The sequence below is a fragment of the Rana temporaria genome, chromosome 13 (assembly GCF_905171775.1).
Source record: "Rana temporaria chromosome 13, aRanTem1.1, whole genome shotgun sequence".
NCBI lineage: Eukaryota > Metazoa > Chordata > Amphibia > Anura > Ranidae > Rana > Rana temporaria.
In genome coordinates this window covers 89,255,722-89,272,787 of record NC_053501.1, presented here as the reverse complement: position 1 = coordinate 89,272,787, position 17,066 = coordinate 89,255,722, and the positions used below count along the sequence as shown (strand labels likewise).

The 17,066-nt window shown below is 48.0% G+C and overlaps 1 protein-coding gene across 2 annotated transcripts in view; it reads left to right on the top strand.

Moving 5' to 3' along the window:
- LOC120920813 (receptor-interacting serine/threonine-protein kinase 3-like) overlaps positions 1-17,066 on the top strand; it is a 127,479-nt gene that overhangs the window by 16,487 nt on the left and 93,926 nt on the right. The gene's annotated exons all lie outside the window — the stretch shown is intronic.

Below are 17,066 nucleotides of genomic sequence, written 5' to 3'. Positions count from 1 at the left end.
TGGTTAGAAGAGTGGGTAATGTGTGACATAAGCTTCTAAATGTTGTTCATAAAATGCCAGGACAGTTCAAAACCCCCCCAAATGACCCCATTTTGGAAAGTAGACACCCCAAGCTATTTGCTGAGAGGCATCTCGAGTCCATGGAATATTTTATATTTTGACACAAGTTGTAGGAAAGAGAATTATTATTATTTTATTTTATTTTTTTTGCACAAAGTTGTCACTAAATGATATATTGCTCAAACATGCCATGGGCATATGTGGAATTACACCCCAAAATACATTCTGCTGCTTCTCCTGAGTACGGGGATACCACATGTGTGAGACTTTTTGGGAGCCTAGCCGCGTACGGGACCCCAAAAACCAATCACCACCTTCAGGCTTTCTAAGGGTGTACATTTTTGATTTCACTCCTCACTACCTATCACAGTTTCGGAGGCCATGGAATGCCCAGATGGCACAAAACCCCCCCAAATGACCCCATTTTGGAAAGTAGACACCCCAAGCTATTTGCTGAGAGGTATGTTGAGTATTTTGCAGATCTTGCTTTTTGTCACAAAGATTTGAAAATTGAAAAAAGAAAAAAAAAAAAATATATATCTTTCTTCATTTTCAAAAATAAATGAGCGCTGTAAAATACTCACCATGCCTCTCAGCAAATAGCTTGGGGTGTCTACTTTCCAAAATGGGGTCATTTGGGGGGGTTGTGTGCCATCTGGGAATTCCATGGCCTCCGAAACTGTGATAGGCAGCGAGGAGTGAAATCAAAAATTTGCGCCCTTAGAAATCCTGAAGGCGGTGCTTGGTTTTCGGGGCCCCGTACGCGGCTAGGCTCCCGAAAAGTCCCACACATGTGGTATCCCCGTACTCAGGAGAAGCTGCAGAATGTATTTTGGGGTGTAATTCCACATATGCCCATGGCATGTGTGAGCAATATATCATTTAGTGACAACTTTGTGCAAAAAAAAAAAAAATTGTCATATTCCCGCAACTTGTGGCAAAATATTAAATATTCCATGGACTCAACATGCCTCTCAGCAAATAGCCTGGGGTGTCTACTTTCCAAAATGTGGTCATTTGGGGGGGGGGTTTGTGCTATTTGGGCATTTTATGGCCTTCAAAACTGTGATAGGTAGTGAGGAGTGAAATAAAAAATTTGCGCCCTTAGAAATCCTGAAGGCGATGCTTGGTTTTCGGGGTCCCGTACGCGGCTAGACTCGCAAAAAGTCCCACACATGTGGTATCCTCGTACTCAGGAGAAGCAGCAGAATGTATTTTGGGGTGCAATTCCACATATAACCATGGCATGTATGAGCAATATATCATTTAGTTACAACTTTTTGTAATTTCTTTTTTTTTGTCATTATTCAATCACTTGGTACAAAAAAATTAAATATTCAGTGGGCTCAATATGCCCCTCAGCAGATTCCTTGGGGTGTCTACTTTCCAAAATGGGGTCATTTGATGGGATTTTGTGCTATTTGGGCATTTTATGGCCTTCAAAACTGTCTTAGGTAGTGAGAAGTGAAATAAAAAATTTGCGCCCTTAGAAATCCTGAAGGCGGTGCTTGGTTTTCGGGGCCCCGTACGTGGTTGGGCTCCCAAAAAGTCTCACACATGTGGTATCCCCGTACTCAGGAGAAGCAGCAGAATGTATTTTGGGGTGCAATTCCACATATAACTATGGCATGTGTGAGCAATATATCATTTAGTGTCAACTTTTTGTAATTTCTTTTTTTTTTTGTCATTATTCAATCACTTGGTACAAAAAAATAAAATATTCAATGGACTCAACATGCGTTTCAGCAGGTTCCTTGGGGTGTCTACTTTCCAAAATGGGGTAATTTGGGGGGGTTTTGTACTTCCCTGCTATTTTAGCACCTCAAGAATTGAGATAGGCAGTCATAAAATAAAAGCTGTGTAAATTCCAGAAAATGTACCCTAGTTTGTAGATGCTATAACTTTTGCGCAAACCAATAAATATACGCTTATTGGCATTTTTTTTACTAAAGACATGTGGCTGAATACATTTTGGCCAAAATGTATGACTAAAATTGAGTTTGTTCGATTTTTCTTATAACAAAAAGTAGAAAATATCATTTTTTCTCAAAATTTTCGCTCTTTTTCCGTTTATATCGCAAACATTAAAAATCGCAGAGGCAATCAAATACCATCAAAAGAAAGCTCTATTTGTGGGAAAAAAAGGACGCAAATTTTGTTTGGGTACAACATTGTATGGCCGCGCAATTACCAGTTAAAGCAGCGCAGTGGAAAATTGTAAAAACACCTCTGGTCTTAAGGCTGACAAATGGTCCGGTGGGAAAGTGGTTAATGTGACATGTCACTGTCGTCAGCGCCCCCCCCGATTCTCATTTTTAATGTGCCATGTCATTTTGCTTAGGGCCCCAGGGAGGTTAGGATCAGCACTCGGTCTTGTAATGACCTGGGGGGAGTGGTGGCGGGGAAACTCATGCTATTTTTTTCAATGATTTTTATCCACATTGCAGGGACCAACCATTACATTAAAGCCACAAGCAGTGTTAAATTACTTTTTTTCTGAGAGTAATCTCATGTTGTGCAGGGACATTTCTAAACACGTGCCACTACTATAGACACCCAGCAGGTACCATATTTAAAAGGATTTTTTTTTTTCACTTTAAGCATCATTAAAATCGCTGCTCAAGAAAAAACTACAGTTTTTAAAACTTTTTTTTCCATTGATACATGTTCCCTGGCACAAGACCCGGGTTCTCAAAGACGTTTTCCATCAATAACTTGCATATTGGACTTTAAAATGAGCACTTTTGAATTCGAACGTTCGAGTCCCATAGACTTCAATGGGGTTCTAAATGTTTGTGCGAACGGACGTTCTGTTCGAACGTTCTGGTGCGAACCGAACCCGGGTATGTTCGGCTCATCCCTAATTATTATACAGGATTTATATAGTGTCAACAGTTTGGACAGGACTTTACAATATAAAGGCAGAAAGTACAGTTTCAATACAATTTAATACAAGAGGGTTAAAAGATGTAGGGCCAGATCCACATAGATAGGAGCCGGCGCAGCGTATCTAAGATACGCTACGCCGCCGTAACTTACTTGGCTTTGTTTGAAATCCTCAAAGATTTTGCGCTGTAAGTTGCAGCGGCGTACTGTATTTCTGGAAGCAGAATTCAAATCGGTGAGTAGGGGCGTGTTTCATTTAAATGAAGCGCATCCCCGCGCCAAATGAACTGCGCATGCTCCGTTTAGAAATTTCCCACCGTGCATTGCGCGAAATGACGTCGCAGCAACTTAGACGTGAATTACGTCCATCCCTATTCACGTACGACTTACGCAAAAAAAATAAAAAATTCAAATTTCGACGCGGGAACGACGGCCATACTTTTTTTTTTTTTGAAAATCTTTTTTATTTTATTTGTAAAAACACATAGACAATACAACGTACAATAGCACAGCCAACATCTGGCTTACAACACGGTCAGGACCCACGCAGGGGTCGCAAGGTAGCAGTACAGAACCAAGACACAATAGAAATTGGCGACTACCATATTAAACTGTCATCAATGAGGTGGTCTGGCTCAAGCTCCAGGGGTAGGAGGATGGTGAAACATGGTCACCCAAGTTGTTGTGCCAACAGGGGACGGTTCAGTAAGACTTCAAGCAACGCTATCAGAAATCAAAGAAGCCTCCTAATCCGCAGCCGCGGTGGAGGCCTCTGCCAACCATTTAGACCAGACTTTGTCATATTTTTTCGGACAGCCTCTGTGTACATAAGTATCTTTGTATAGGGGTATCACATTATTGACAAGTGTTTTCCAGAGTCCCAACGAGGGAGGGGCCCTACGCTTCCAGCACAGGACGATGGACTTCCTGGCATAGAACAGCAAGAGTCCCAACAGGGTTCTCTCAGCCACCCTGGGCACCAGGTCCTCCACCAGTCCCAGCAGGCATATTCTTGGGGATGGGACAATAGAGATACTGAACAATTCATTCACCTCCAAAAAGACTTGTGACCAAAAAACTGTTATGACCGGGCAGGACCAGAAAATATGAATGTAGTCCCCTTGAGCATGGTCACAACGCCAGCACTCCGGGGAGAGGGAGGACCTCATCCGGTGCACTCGGGCGGGAGTGAGATACGCTCTGTGGACAATCTTGTATTGAATAAGGCGATCTCTCAGGGAGACCAGTATCTTAAATGGGAAGTCCCATATATCCACCCAGTCCTCAGAGTCCAGTTCCGGATCATCCCGGCCCCATTGCTGGCGGAGCCTGGACAATTCAGGAGAAGAGACTCGGAGGAGATGTGCATATAACTCAGAGGTGGGTTTGTTTGCACAATCGAAGCGCAAAATCCGCTCCAAGTCAGACTGCACCAGTTGCCTTTCGCCTGGTGGAAACTGGGCCCTGAAAGCATGGGACAACTGAAGGTATCTGAATCCATGTGAGGGCGGGACATTGTGTTTAGACTTTAAACAATCAAAGGAGAAAATTGAGAGGTCTGCGGTGATATCAGAGAGAATTTTAATGCGATACTTGGTCCACACCACCGGGTCTGGGATGTTGACAAAGTGACTAAGTGTGGGATTGTTCCAGAGGGGGGCGTTCGGGGATACTGCCGTTGAGGGATATTTTTCACGGGCCAGGCCCTCCCTCCAGGCCCTAAGGGTGGTGCACATAGAGGGGGTCAGGTTGTACGGAGCCCTCGGACCCCGCAATAGGAGGTTCGACAAGGCCTCCGCAGACCCCAACACTGCGGCTTCAGTGGCCCAGGCCGAATTGGATGTATCCGGAACAAGCCACCAGAATGCAGTGACTAATTGAGTCGCAATGAAATATTTGTGGCAGTCCGAGAGTGGTTAACTTGAAGCGGGGAGGGCGTGGGCCCCATAGAAAGGAGGAGAAGAGTTGGTTTAGGTGGAAAAAAAAACGATTTGGGGATCCACTGAGGGGAGTTACGAAACAAATACGTGAACTTGGGAAGGATTTTCATTTTAATAAGATTGACACGCCCTAACAGGGATAGAGGAAGGTTCTCCCATGCTTTCAGCTTGGCCCTGACTGAGTTGACTACCGGGGTCAAGTTCATCGGAAGAAAATCAGCCACATTCCTCGAGACACGTACTCCTAAGTATGTAAAATCATCAACCCATTGTAGCTGAAGAGAAGCCGACGCCCCTCCCCTAGCATTCTCATCAATAGCAAGCAATTGTGACTTCGACCAGTTGACTTTAAGCCCTGTCACCTCAGCAAATTGTTCTAGGACCTGCAGTGCCCCCTGTAGAGAAGGGCCGGCATCATTTAGAAAAAGGAGGAGGTCATCAGCGTACAGGACCACCCTCTCCTCCAGCCAGGCCAACCGGAGACCTCTAACATGTGGCGAGACACGTAGTGCCTCAGCCACTGGTTCCATGGCAATAGCAAATAGGGCCGGAGAGAGAGGACAGCCCTGCCGCGTACCCCTAGCAAGCTTAAAAACAGGAGATAGCCGACCCCCTAAGCGAATGGCAGCCGTCGGTGAATGATATATAGTCTGCAGCCATTGTATAAACACCAGGGGGAATCCCATCCTTCGCAGAATCTCCCACAGGAAAGGCCATTCTAATGAGTAGAATGCCTTCTCAATATCAAGGGAGGCAACTACTCTGGTACCCTGATTGTCATGTTGTGCATGAAGATTAGTGAACAATCTACGAAGGTTTATATCTGTAGACTTGTGGGTCATGAAACCGGTCTGATCCGAGTCTATGAGGGAGGGGAGTAAAGTGCTAAGCCTAGCCGTGAGGAGCTTAGTCAGAATTTTGAGGTCGTTATTGAGAAGCGCTATGGGTCTATAGGAGGCACATAACTTGGGATCCTTACCAGATTTGGGAATGAGAATAACATGCGCGTGCGCCATGGAGGGTGGGAGAGAGCCCCGCTTCAGGCAGTGAGAAAACAGGGCAGCCAGCCGGGGAGCCAACATGCCGGCATGTGCTATGTAAAAGTCTACCGGAAGACCATCAGGGCCAGGAGCCTTGCCAGTGGACAGGGAGTTAATCACAGCGAGAACCTCCTCGGCAGTTATTGGGGCAACCAAATGTGATCTCTCTGAATCGGAGAGCCAACCCAGGGCGATTGGATCTAGCAGGAGTTCCAGTTCCGTTGGGTCTAAACCCGTGGGCAATGTGGTGGCGTATAAGGATTGGTAAAAGTCACGGAACGCTAGCAAAATGGCCTCTGGAGATGAGATGGCCTCACCCGTGGGAGAGGCGAGCTCAGGAATCATTGTATTCGGGATGTCATGCTGGGACATCATTGCCAACAGTCTGCCATTCCTGTCCCCCTGTTCAAAAAATGTTTGTTTCTTATGATACAGTTCCAATCTAGTAACCTCTGTGACATGAAGGTGAAGACTGCGTTTGGATGCCTGCAACGCATCAAAGTTTGAGGCGGAGGGATCCAATCCATACTGGGCCGAAGCCAACTCCACCCCATTCTCCAACGCCACCGTGGCAGCAGTTTGCTGCACCCTGACCCCCTTGATGGCCGAGATGTAATGGCCCCTTGTGAATGCCTTGAAAGCATCCCAGACTATCTCAGGAGAGGATGACCCTTCATTAGAGTCCCAGTAAGCACGCAAGGCTTGGGGGGCCTGTTCCGCTATATCAGGTTGGGAAATCCACTGCGCACCAAGCCGCCACATAGAGCCACTACGAGAGGAGGAGATGCGCAGGGTGATCTGCAGGGGGCTGTGGTCAGAGAGACCACTGGACAAATAAGATGCGTCTAGAACATCCATCAGCATGGAGGGGTTAGCAAAAGCATAGTCAATTCTGGAGGCGGTTTTGTATGTGGTAGAAAAACATGAAAAGCTTTTAGTGGATGGGAATTTCCACCTCCAGACTTCCGTTACCCCCGCAGCTAATGCCCAATTAGACAACTCCCCTGTGAAGGACTTAGGCGGCAAGGGTCTATCCAAATCAGGGGAGAGGATGGCATTAAAGTCGCCCAAAAACAATATTTTTGCAGGACAGTAGGGGGTGATCCTCTCCAGTATAGTATACAAAATTTCAGATTTAAAGGGTGGTGGCACATATATACCTGCAAGAACATACCTCTGCTGCCACAACGTGAGTACCAATATAACAAATTTACCCAGCGGGTCCGTGTGAACCGCTTCTATGACACATGGGAGAGACTTATGTATCAAGATGGAAACTCCCCTCGCATATGTTGAGTAGGAGGCATGAAAGGCCTTCTGTACCCAGGGCCTTTTCAAAGCCATGAGCTTACTGCCCACCAGGTGTGTCTCCTGCAGGACCAGGATCGATGGATTGAATTGTTTGATGTATTGAAAAAGAAGCGCCCTCTTAAACTTGGAGTTGAGTCCACGTACGTTCCAGGATACCACAGAAAATGAATCCTGATCACGTGACGCCATAGGGATTTCGGCCAAAATAATTAGAGGAGACTAACATTCGTCTAGCAGGTGACACCTGGTGAGCAGCAGTGAAGCATGAGCCATTGTACGTGAAACACAGAACACACATGTAAACCATCACAGAAACAAAACTACAACTTCCCAAACACCAGGTGCTTATCCTACCAATTCCCCCTACCCCCCAGAACATCATGGAGGCCAGGAAGTGGTCTTTACCCAAAAACAGAAACACAATACTTGTATAGCTAGACCTAAAAATTAGGCCACCATACAGTCCTCTGCAGCACTAAACTAAGCTGCAGGCTCAGCCCTATGATAGGGTTCCTCCAAAAAGGTGTATGAGAAACAGGTCAGGGAACGTCTTGCGAGCAAAGCAAAGTCAATTTGCAAGGGGTAGATGCTTATCCAGCGTAAGGGTGTGCTCGCCGTAGCTCCGGCCTGTGTGAAAAGGAAGATAAAAGGACAGGGAGTTCAGGATGTGAATGATCCGTGCATCAAGTAGCGTCTAAGGGAGACGATTAGCCCAGAGTAGCCAGCCAGTCATCAGCCTCCGAAGGGGTGTCAAAAAACCAAACTTTGCCGTCATGTTGGACCCGTAGTCGGCTAGGGTAAAGCATGCCGTATTTAATATTTTTTCCTCTAAGCCGTTTACGGACATCGTTGAAAGTCTTTCTCTTCCTCTGCAACTCAGCCGAGAAGTCAGGGAAAAGGAGGATGGAGGCATTGCCATGTTTAAGTGTGGGATGTTTACGAGCTTCCGCCAAAATTCTGTCTCTGTCTCGGTAATTCAGAAAGCGGACCAGGAAGGGTCTAGGGAGGTTTCCCGGGACGGCTCGGCCCGTGGGCACCCGATGGGCTCTTTCAACCACATAGGTAGGAGTGACAGCAGTAATACCCAGCAGGTCCTTAAAGAACTCCTCCGCGAATTCCGCTGGACGGTCCCCCTCATCCCCCTCAGGTAGGCCAAGGACTCTAATATTGTTCCGCCTGAGCCGGTTTTCGGCATCGTCAGACTTGGCAACGAGGGCCTGCACTGTGCGCTGCAGCTCAGCAATGGAGGCGACGTGGGTAGCGGCGAGATCCTCGGTAGCTGAGATCCTGGATTCAGACTCAGTTATCTTCCCCCTGATTTTGTCCAAGTCGTTCCTTATCAGGGTGCAGTCCTCCGCAAGGTGATCTATGCGCATCAGTAATGAGGTTCTGCTCTGTTCAATGGCTGCAAGGATCGTGGCGGTACTATCTTGCGGTATAGGAGCAGATGTCGTTGCCACCGGAGCGTCTCCGGGCTCCACCTCCAAATCGGCCAGTAGGGCCTGTAGCCTCCCGATCAGAACGGTGTCTGGGCGCGACGAGGGGGAGGTCGGTGGATTCTGTTGCGGAGTGGACTTGGCCGACTTATGCTTTTTTGGTGGCATCCGCACTGGGGAAGGCACAGAGAGGGGGGAACCGCAGCACTCAAGTCCGGGGTGATGATTAAGTGGCAGCCGCCACTAGGCCCCAGCACGAGGTGAGGAAGGGATGGGCTGGACAGGTATCGGAGGCCTACCTGTACTCTGGAGCCCTGGGTGGGGATAGCACCACCGCGAGTCCCAGGTCCGGCAAGATGGCCACCGTCAGCTAGGCCTCAGCAGGCCTCCACAGGCAACGTCAGTCCAGGGGTCCTCCGAACCGCAGCAGGGACACGAGGAGGGACAGGGGAGACACCAGGATGGCCCGACAGAGCACCGGAGCCGCAGATGGTCAGGGCCCGGTGGATGGATGGGATGCTCCGGCCGCAGTTACAGGCCGGCTATGGCCGAGCGGACGTCCAGCCCCGTGAGCGGCTCCACCGCACAATACGCGGCCCGGGCAAAGCAGGAGAGGCAAGGGAACACACCTGGTGTTGCGGCGGTGCCCCCCAAGTCGGCAGCAGCGAGGATGGTCCCAGATGGTGTGAGGATCCGGCTGGCAAGATGGCGGCGACGGCCGCGAGTACAGGCCGGACGAATCGTCTCCTCCAGGGAACAGCAACCCGCTCAATTTTCAGCCAGGGCAGGGCAGGAGCTGAAGGGGAACAATCCCTAGGCCGTGGCGGTGCTCCCTGAGTCGGCAGATGCACGGATGGCACAGGATGGAGACAGGATGACCGGAGCTCTCCTGGAACACGTCTGCCGCTGCTCACATCGGGACACGCCCCCCCGAACGACGGCCATACTTAACATGGCAAGTCTATCTATACACCGCAAAATAGCAGCTTTAACTATACGCCGGAAAAAGCCGACTAGAGACGACGTAAGAGAATGCGACGGCCGCGCGTACGTTCGTGGATCGTCGGAAAAAGCTAATTTGCATACCCGACGCGGAAATCGAAGCAAACTCCACCCAGCGGATGCCGAAGTATTGCATCTACGATCCAAAGGCGTACAAAGCTGTACACCTGTCGGATCAAACCCAGATGCCGTTGTATCTTGGTTTGAGGATTCGAACTAAAGGTACGACGCGGGAAATTTGAAAGTACGCCGGCGTATCAGTAGATACGCCGGCGTACTATCACTGTGGATCTGCCCCGAAGTTTGGAAGTTAAAAACAACAAACATTTATACTCATCTAGATGGCTGCAGCATTGATCCATGCTGCATCTGTCCCCCACCGGCTCTAAGACTGATCCATCTAAATGAGCATAAATGTTTGTTTGAACACTGCTGATCACTCAGTTTTCAGTCTGCAGTCTCCAGAGAGCCGGTGACTGTTAGTCACCGGCTCTCTGCTCTGCCCCTCCAGCGCTCATTGGACTGCTGAGCTCTGGAGGGGGCGGGAGCAGCTGGCTGAGCCTCTCAGCAGAATGCCGAGAGGCTCAGCCAGCTGCTTATCCAGGCATCTGGGTGGATCCTGACTTTGAAGTGCAGAACAAGGGTGTACTCCTGTGATCCATAGGAGAAGTATAACCAAAATAGCTTTGGCAATACTTCAACTTTAAGTTGAAAAAATCAAAAGAGACTGATGGAAAATTATCAGCCAAGCTGCAGCTTCATCCAATAAGATGGTTGGGCCAGCTGTCAAAATACAGTAGCCACAGTGGAAGATTCCTCCATCCACATTGTAGAGCGTAGATGGAGGAATCTCTTTATGTGCATGTCTAGCCTTAGAAGAGTCCCTGCTTTTTAGAGCTTTTATTTCAAATAGTTTTTATTGAAATTTTCAATGTACAGTAATACAAACACATTTGCGAGGTTTAAAGTTTTCCATAGAAATGGCAGTGAACTTGCCTTGAACAGTGGGTGGGTACTAAGTATGTGCCAAGGGTTCACTTGTGTGAAGGTGGCAAAGCATTAGTAACTACAGAAAGAACAGACCAGACCAAAAGGAAGGGTCTCGATGTTAACACATTATGCGTCGTGTCAAAAACATAACATAACATAGAGGGGGGGGGGGGAGGCAGGGGAGAAAAGGAGCGGGTGAACTCAAGTCAAGGGGAGAGGGGAGGTAGGGAGGGGAGGGGGGGAAGGGAGGGAAGAGCACCAGTAAAGATCACAATATAATACATCAAGGGTGTGTCACTTGGCGTGTCACTTGGCGTAGGTGTTCGTGTACCAAGTGGTCCAAGGGTTCCAGAGGGCGAGCAGTTTAGAATAAGTGGGTTTCCCCCGGGCTAAGATAGTTTCGTATGTGTGGTGGGTTTGCACTAGGTTAATTACTTCAGTGAGAGTGGGGGCATCCTTTGTTTTCCATTTTCTAGCAATCAGTAGTTTCGTCGCTAAAAGAACGTGTGTGGTCACCAGTCGGTGAGTCGGTGGTAGGTCGTCAATAGTAAGGTTGAGAATGGCTAGGTGAGATGACAGGAGTATGGGGGAGTGTAGGATGTCTCGTAGGGTCTTCTCAACTGCAGACCATAGTTGCCGAATGCGTGGACATGTCCAAAAAATGTGTAAGAGTGTGCCAGGTAGGTCACATTCTCTCCAGCACGTGTCAGATGTGTGTGCATAAAACTTGGCTATCTTGTGGGGTGTCATGTACCATCTCATTAGTATCTTCTGGGTCAGCTCCCATAGGGAGGTACAAGAGGTGTATTTGTAGACAGATTTAATTGCCGTTTGCCATTGCTCGTCAGTAAAGAGAGCTCGGACATCGGTCTCCCAGTCACCCAGGGGTTTAGTTTTGTGGAATAGGGTCTTGTCTTGAAGAGTGGAGTACAGTATGGAGGTGCCTCTAGGTTTAGTAGCATCACCTAGGAAGTAGTTCCATATGTGGATTGGTAAAGAACCTTCTAGTGAGGGGTTAGCCGTTAGGCATTTTTGCAGTCTATAGTATGTAAAGTAATCCTTGGTCGGAGCAAAGAATTGTTGTTGTAATTGTAAGAAGGAGGTAGTAGCCGCAAGGGAACGTAGGTCAGAAGTGGAGTGCACTTGTGCTGCAAGCCACGTTGGAATGGTCAGGTCGGGTGACAGTAGTTTCAGTGTGTCTAAGGGGACCGGTATAGGTTTGGTCAAGGAATTCGGCCATCGTGTGGTGTGAAGGATTTTCCATGCCTTAACAGAGGCCTGTATGGTAGGAGAGTATGGAGTCAGCGGTGTGTTTTTGGTGGTCGTACTGAACAGCCAACTGGTTAGGTTGGGTCCCGGTGTCGCAGTGTTTTCTATGTCTCCCCATAGTGTAGATGGAACAGTGGAGAACCAGTCTCTCATTTGGGAAAGTATTGAGGACAGATAGTAGTCCCTAATGTCTATGTGGCCCATCCCGCCCACTGACCTGTGTTTAATGAGTTTGGAGTGGCTACATCGAGATTTTTTACCTTGCCACACAAATCGATTCAAGATGGATTGTAGAGAAGTGAGATAGGAGCGTGGAAGAGGCATGGGTAGCGTGCGGAAAATGTACAACAGTCTGGGGAGTAACATCATTTTGAACGCCGCGAGGCGACCTGCCCATGAGAATTCATGTTTAGATAGGTTACTTGTTTCTTTGATCAGTGTTTGTTTGATGTTAGTGTAGTTGTGTTTTGAAGTATCTTTCAGTGATTTACATAGTGTTACGCCCAGGTATTGTATGCCCTTGTCTGCCCAGGAGTACAGGTAAGTGTTTCTAAGTAAGTTGCTAGTAATGGCGTCCAATCCTAGGTCTAAAATATGAGATTTTTGTTCATTCACCTTATAATACGAAACATTACTAAATCTTTGTAACAGCAATTGTACCGAAGCCAGGGAGGATATTGGGTCTGTAAGCAATAATATCACGTCATCCGCGAATAGACTAATTTTATGGTCTTTTGTGCCGAAGCGGAAGCCCGCTATGGCGGGGTGATTCCTGACATGTTCCGCAAGCGGTTCCATGACCAGGTTGAATATGAGCGGGGACAAAGGGCAGCCTTGGCGGGTGCCATTGGTTATGGAAAATGGTCGTGACAGCATTTCTGAGGTGTACACTTGGGCCGAAGGGGAGGAGTACAGTGCCATTATGGCCGACAATATGGGGCCCTGGAAGCCAAATTTAACAAGAGTCGCTCTCATATAGTCCCAGTGGACTCTGTCGAACGCCTTCTCCGCGTCCAGGGAAAGGAGCAGAAAAGGCGTTCGCGCGGATCCTGCACCATGTATGATGTTGAGAATCCTGCGGGTAGCGTCAAACGTTTGTCTCCCTTTCGTGAATCCTGATTGGTCCTTGTGGATGAGTAAGGGCATCAGGTCAATCAGCCGGTTGGCTATGAGTTTGGCATAGATTTTGGTGTCCATGTTGAGTAAAGATATAGGACGAAAGTTTTGCGCGTGGGTGGGTACCTTGCCTGGCTTCGGCAATGTAACAATCAATGCGGACAGCATTTCTGGAGGGAGAGAGGAGGACGAGGCAGCGTCATTGCAGACATTTGAGAGGAAGGGCGCTAGAGTGTGCCCAAAGAGCTTGTAGTATTCACTAGTGAGCCCATCAGGGCCCGGGGATTTGTTAGAGGGCAATTTTGTGATAATTTGTAGGATCTCTTGAGGGGTAAACGGGGCGTTCAAAGTCAGAAGTTGATCGTCAGATAGCTGGGGAAGGTTAATTTCTCCCAGAAATGATGATATATCTTGGGGGGAGGGTTGTGGGACAGAGGAGTCCTCTTTTAAGTTGTAGAGGGTATTGTAATAGTGGCGAAATGCATCGGCAATGGCAGAGGGATCTATCAGTTTTTGTTTAGAGGCGGGATGGTACAGGTGAGCGATCCTGGTTTTGGCATAATGCCCTTTGATCCTGGCTGCCATGGCCTTACCGGCTTTATTGCCCGTGGAGTAGTGCTTAGCCCCAAAGCGGGTGTGAGCTTTCTCATAGGAGTCTAGAAGATGGGATCTCAATTCTTGTCTAAGGATACCTAGTTTATGTTTGAGGGCACTGTCGGGGTGGGATTGGTTTTGTGTTTCTAGCGTTTGGATGTCTGCTGTCAGGGAATCTAGACGTTGTGATCTCCTCCTCCTCTCCCTAGCTCCCAATTGGATAAGAATTCCTCGCACGAACGCTTTATGAGCATTCCAGAGGACTGAGTTATCTGTAACAGAGTCTGCATTTAATGCAAAAAATTCCTCTAAGCAGTTCTTGATATATTCCGAATACAGAGGTGAGTTCATGAGAGTTGAATTAGCCCTCCAAATCCTCGTGGCGGAGGTGGAGGGAGAGTCACTAGTAACCAAGGCAATAGGTGCGTGGTCTGACCAAGTGATGGTACCTATCTCAGAGGCTGAGGCAGTGGGCAGGGTCCATTTGTCGACCAAAAAATAGTCAATTCGAGTGTAGGAATTGTGACACGGAGAGAAAAAGGTGTAGTCCCTTTCAGTAGTGTGGTGGCATCGCCACACATCGTACAGATCGTGTGAGCGTATGAAGGTTCCCATAGGTGACAAGGCTCTGTTGGGTCTGGAGGAGGCATCGATTGAATTGTCTGGAACAATGTTGAAGTCCCCGCAGATGACAAGGCGGCCTTGTTTAAAGCGGTCTATTTGTTTCATCAGTTTAGACAGAAAGGGGATTTGGCCCTTGTTTGGTGCATATACTGACACGATGGTGTATCTGACACCATTCAGAGAGCAGTCTAGTGCTAGGTATCTTCCATTAGGATCAATGAGGGTATTATGGATATCAAGAGACACTGTGTTCTTGAAGGCCATCAGTATGCCATTCTTTTTGTCAGGTCCGGAGGCTTTAAGTATGGTGGGAAAGTCCTTATTTGTACATTTGGGTTCAGCAGAAATCTGGAAGTGTGTCTCTTGTACACAGAGGATATCGCATCTGGAGTCACGAGCTGTTTTCCAGAGCGATGCCCGTTTGGCGGGGTGGTTTAGGCCCTTCACATTAAGTGAGATAAACTTCGGCATCGTTCAATGTGGTGCTGTGTATAGCTGGAAGAGGGAGTACTCACAGTTCGGTGGCGTATGATCAGGACCGAGTAGGAGCTTGCAAGCCCTTAGGTTCCGGAGGGTCACGAGGATGGATTCTTCAGTAAAGGCTGTGGAGTGGTAGAGATGTGCTCTTCCGGTATCAGGATGGGTAAGGGGGAAAAGAGGATAACAGTTATTGCAATAGAACACAAATGCAACAGGGTCAGATAGGAAAACTGGGTGAAGGAACAACAAAAACGAACAAGGGTCAGTGGTATATCAGCAGAACCACTGAGCGTTGGTGGAGGGTATAAGTTCGTGAACTAACTGCACGAGCAGGCACTGGACCGGAGTGCGTACTGAAAACTTGAGCTAGGACAGCACTGAAACCTGGTCACTTGATCCCATTGGAGTGAGGACTTTTGTTGAGGGGCCGATGTTTCTCTGCAGTAGGCATGTGGAGCAATGGTTCCCCATCCGGGATGATTTTCCATTGCGGGCGCCATCTTGGATTTGTCCTCCAGGCGCTGCGGCGAAGAAATCCGTGAGTTTCCGAGGGATCCGGTATTCCTTCCGTTTGCGGGAGGGTCCGGGCTGATTCCCCACTGTGTGGGGGTCCTGTTGATGCATTTCTGCGGTCGGGAGCAGTGCTTTGTTGGGTCGAATCTCCGGTCAGTGCAGGAGCTGCAGAGTCAGCCGTCCATTCAGCTCGATGGCTAGCCACGCCCCTACTGCTTGTGAGAGCTTTTAATCTAAAGAGAGGGGCTAGTGATATGGTAGAAACTGTGCAAAGTTGTTCAAAAAGTAAAATTTGGTTAGTAGCTAGAAACAGTATAGGCTTGCCTGAAGAGATACCTTTTCAAGGGTAGGATTGCCTGAAAGCGGGCAGAGTAGGAGATGGACAGATTGGGGTAGGGAGTTCCAGAGGATGAAAAAGGCTCTGAAGAAGTCCTGGAAATGAGCATGGGAGGAAGTGATGAGGGTGCTAGAAATGAGCATAGGAGGAGGTGACCAGGGTGCTAGAGATTAGCATGAGAGGAGATGACTAGGGATGAGCCGAACACCCCCCCGTTCGGTTCGCACCAGAACTTTCGAACGGACCAAGCGTTCGCCCGAACATTTAGAACCCCATTGACGTCTATGGGACTCGAATGTTCGAATTCAAAAGTGCTAATTTTAAAGCCTAATAAGAGTCCCAGAGCCAAAAGGGAACAGATAGGCGGAGGGACGGCATGACAGGGAGGGACCGCCAGGAAGATAGGTTTTTAGCTTGTGGCTGCTTTAAGTTAATCAGAGTGGCTGGGGGGTTTGGAGTAGTGCTAAGGTTAAGGGAGTAGGTGTTAAGGGAGTAGGTGTAACTAAGGGAAGAGGATGGGCTGCCTAACATTAGCCTGGAGGGAGGAAGTGACATTGTGTAACTCCTCCATTTTAACAGAAGGTTAAGCGTCCCACCCACCCTCCCATGTGGTAGGCGAGCGGAAAGGGGGGCGGTGTTTGGGGTTTCTGGAGAGGAAGAAAGGCAGGAAGTTTTAAGACAAACGGTTGTACCCATAGGTGATATGGGGGATACGGGTACCTTTCGGTCAACGCAGGTTGACCAGGAAGGGGTTAACAGTTAATGTGTAGGTCACTGCGGACAGGTGTACTGCCTCAGAGTCTGAGGTTTATTGTCCCAGTGGCCAATTGGAGTTGTGGTCTCTTAGACCACCAGGAGGTTTAAAGTTGTGTAAAAGTTATTTATTGAAAATGGTTATTTATGTTAATTTTAGTTTTGTTAAATAAATAGGCCGTAAGGCCAACTTTACTCCACACCGGTGTCGGTCGTTATTTTGGAAAGTGGGAAAGGGTAGCAGTCGTAAAAGGGGGGTGGTCAATAATGGAAAGTCGGTTCTTAACATGTCATGCAAGTTATTGTCGTAAAACGTCTTTGAGAACCGGGTCTTGCCCCAGGGAACATGTATCAATGGAAAAAAAGTTTTAAAAACGGTCGTTTTTTTCTGGAGCAGTGATTTTAATGATGCTTAAAGTGGGAAAAAAATGAAAAATTCCTTTAAATATCGTACCTGCTGGGTGTCTATAGTATGCCTGTGAAGTGGAACGTGTTTAGAACTGTCCCTGCACAAAATTAGATTACTATAAGAAAAAAGTAATTTAAAACTGCTTGCGGCTTTAATGTCTGGTCCCTGCAATATGGATGAAAAAAAAAGTGAGAAAAATAGCACAGACAGTACATACACCACGTTACGTAGCTTTAGGTGCACACTGCAGAGGACACGGGCAGTACACACACCACGTAGCTTTAGGTGCACACTGCAGAGGACACA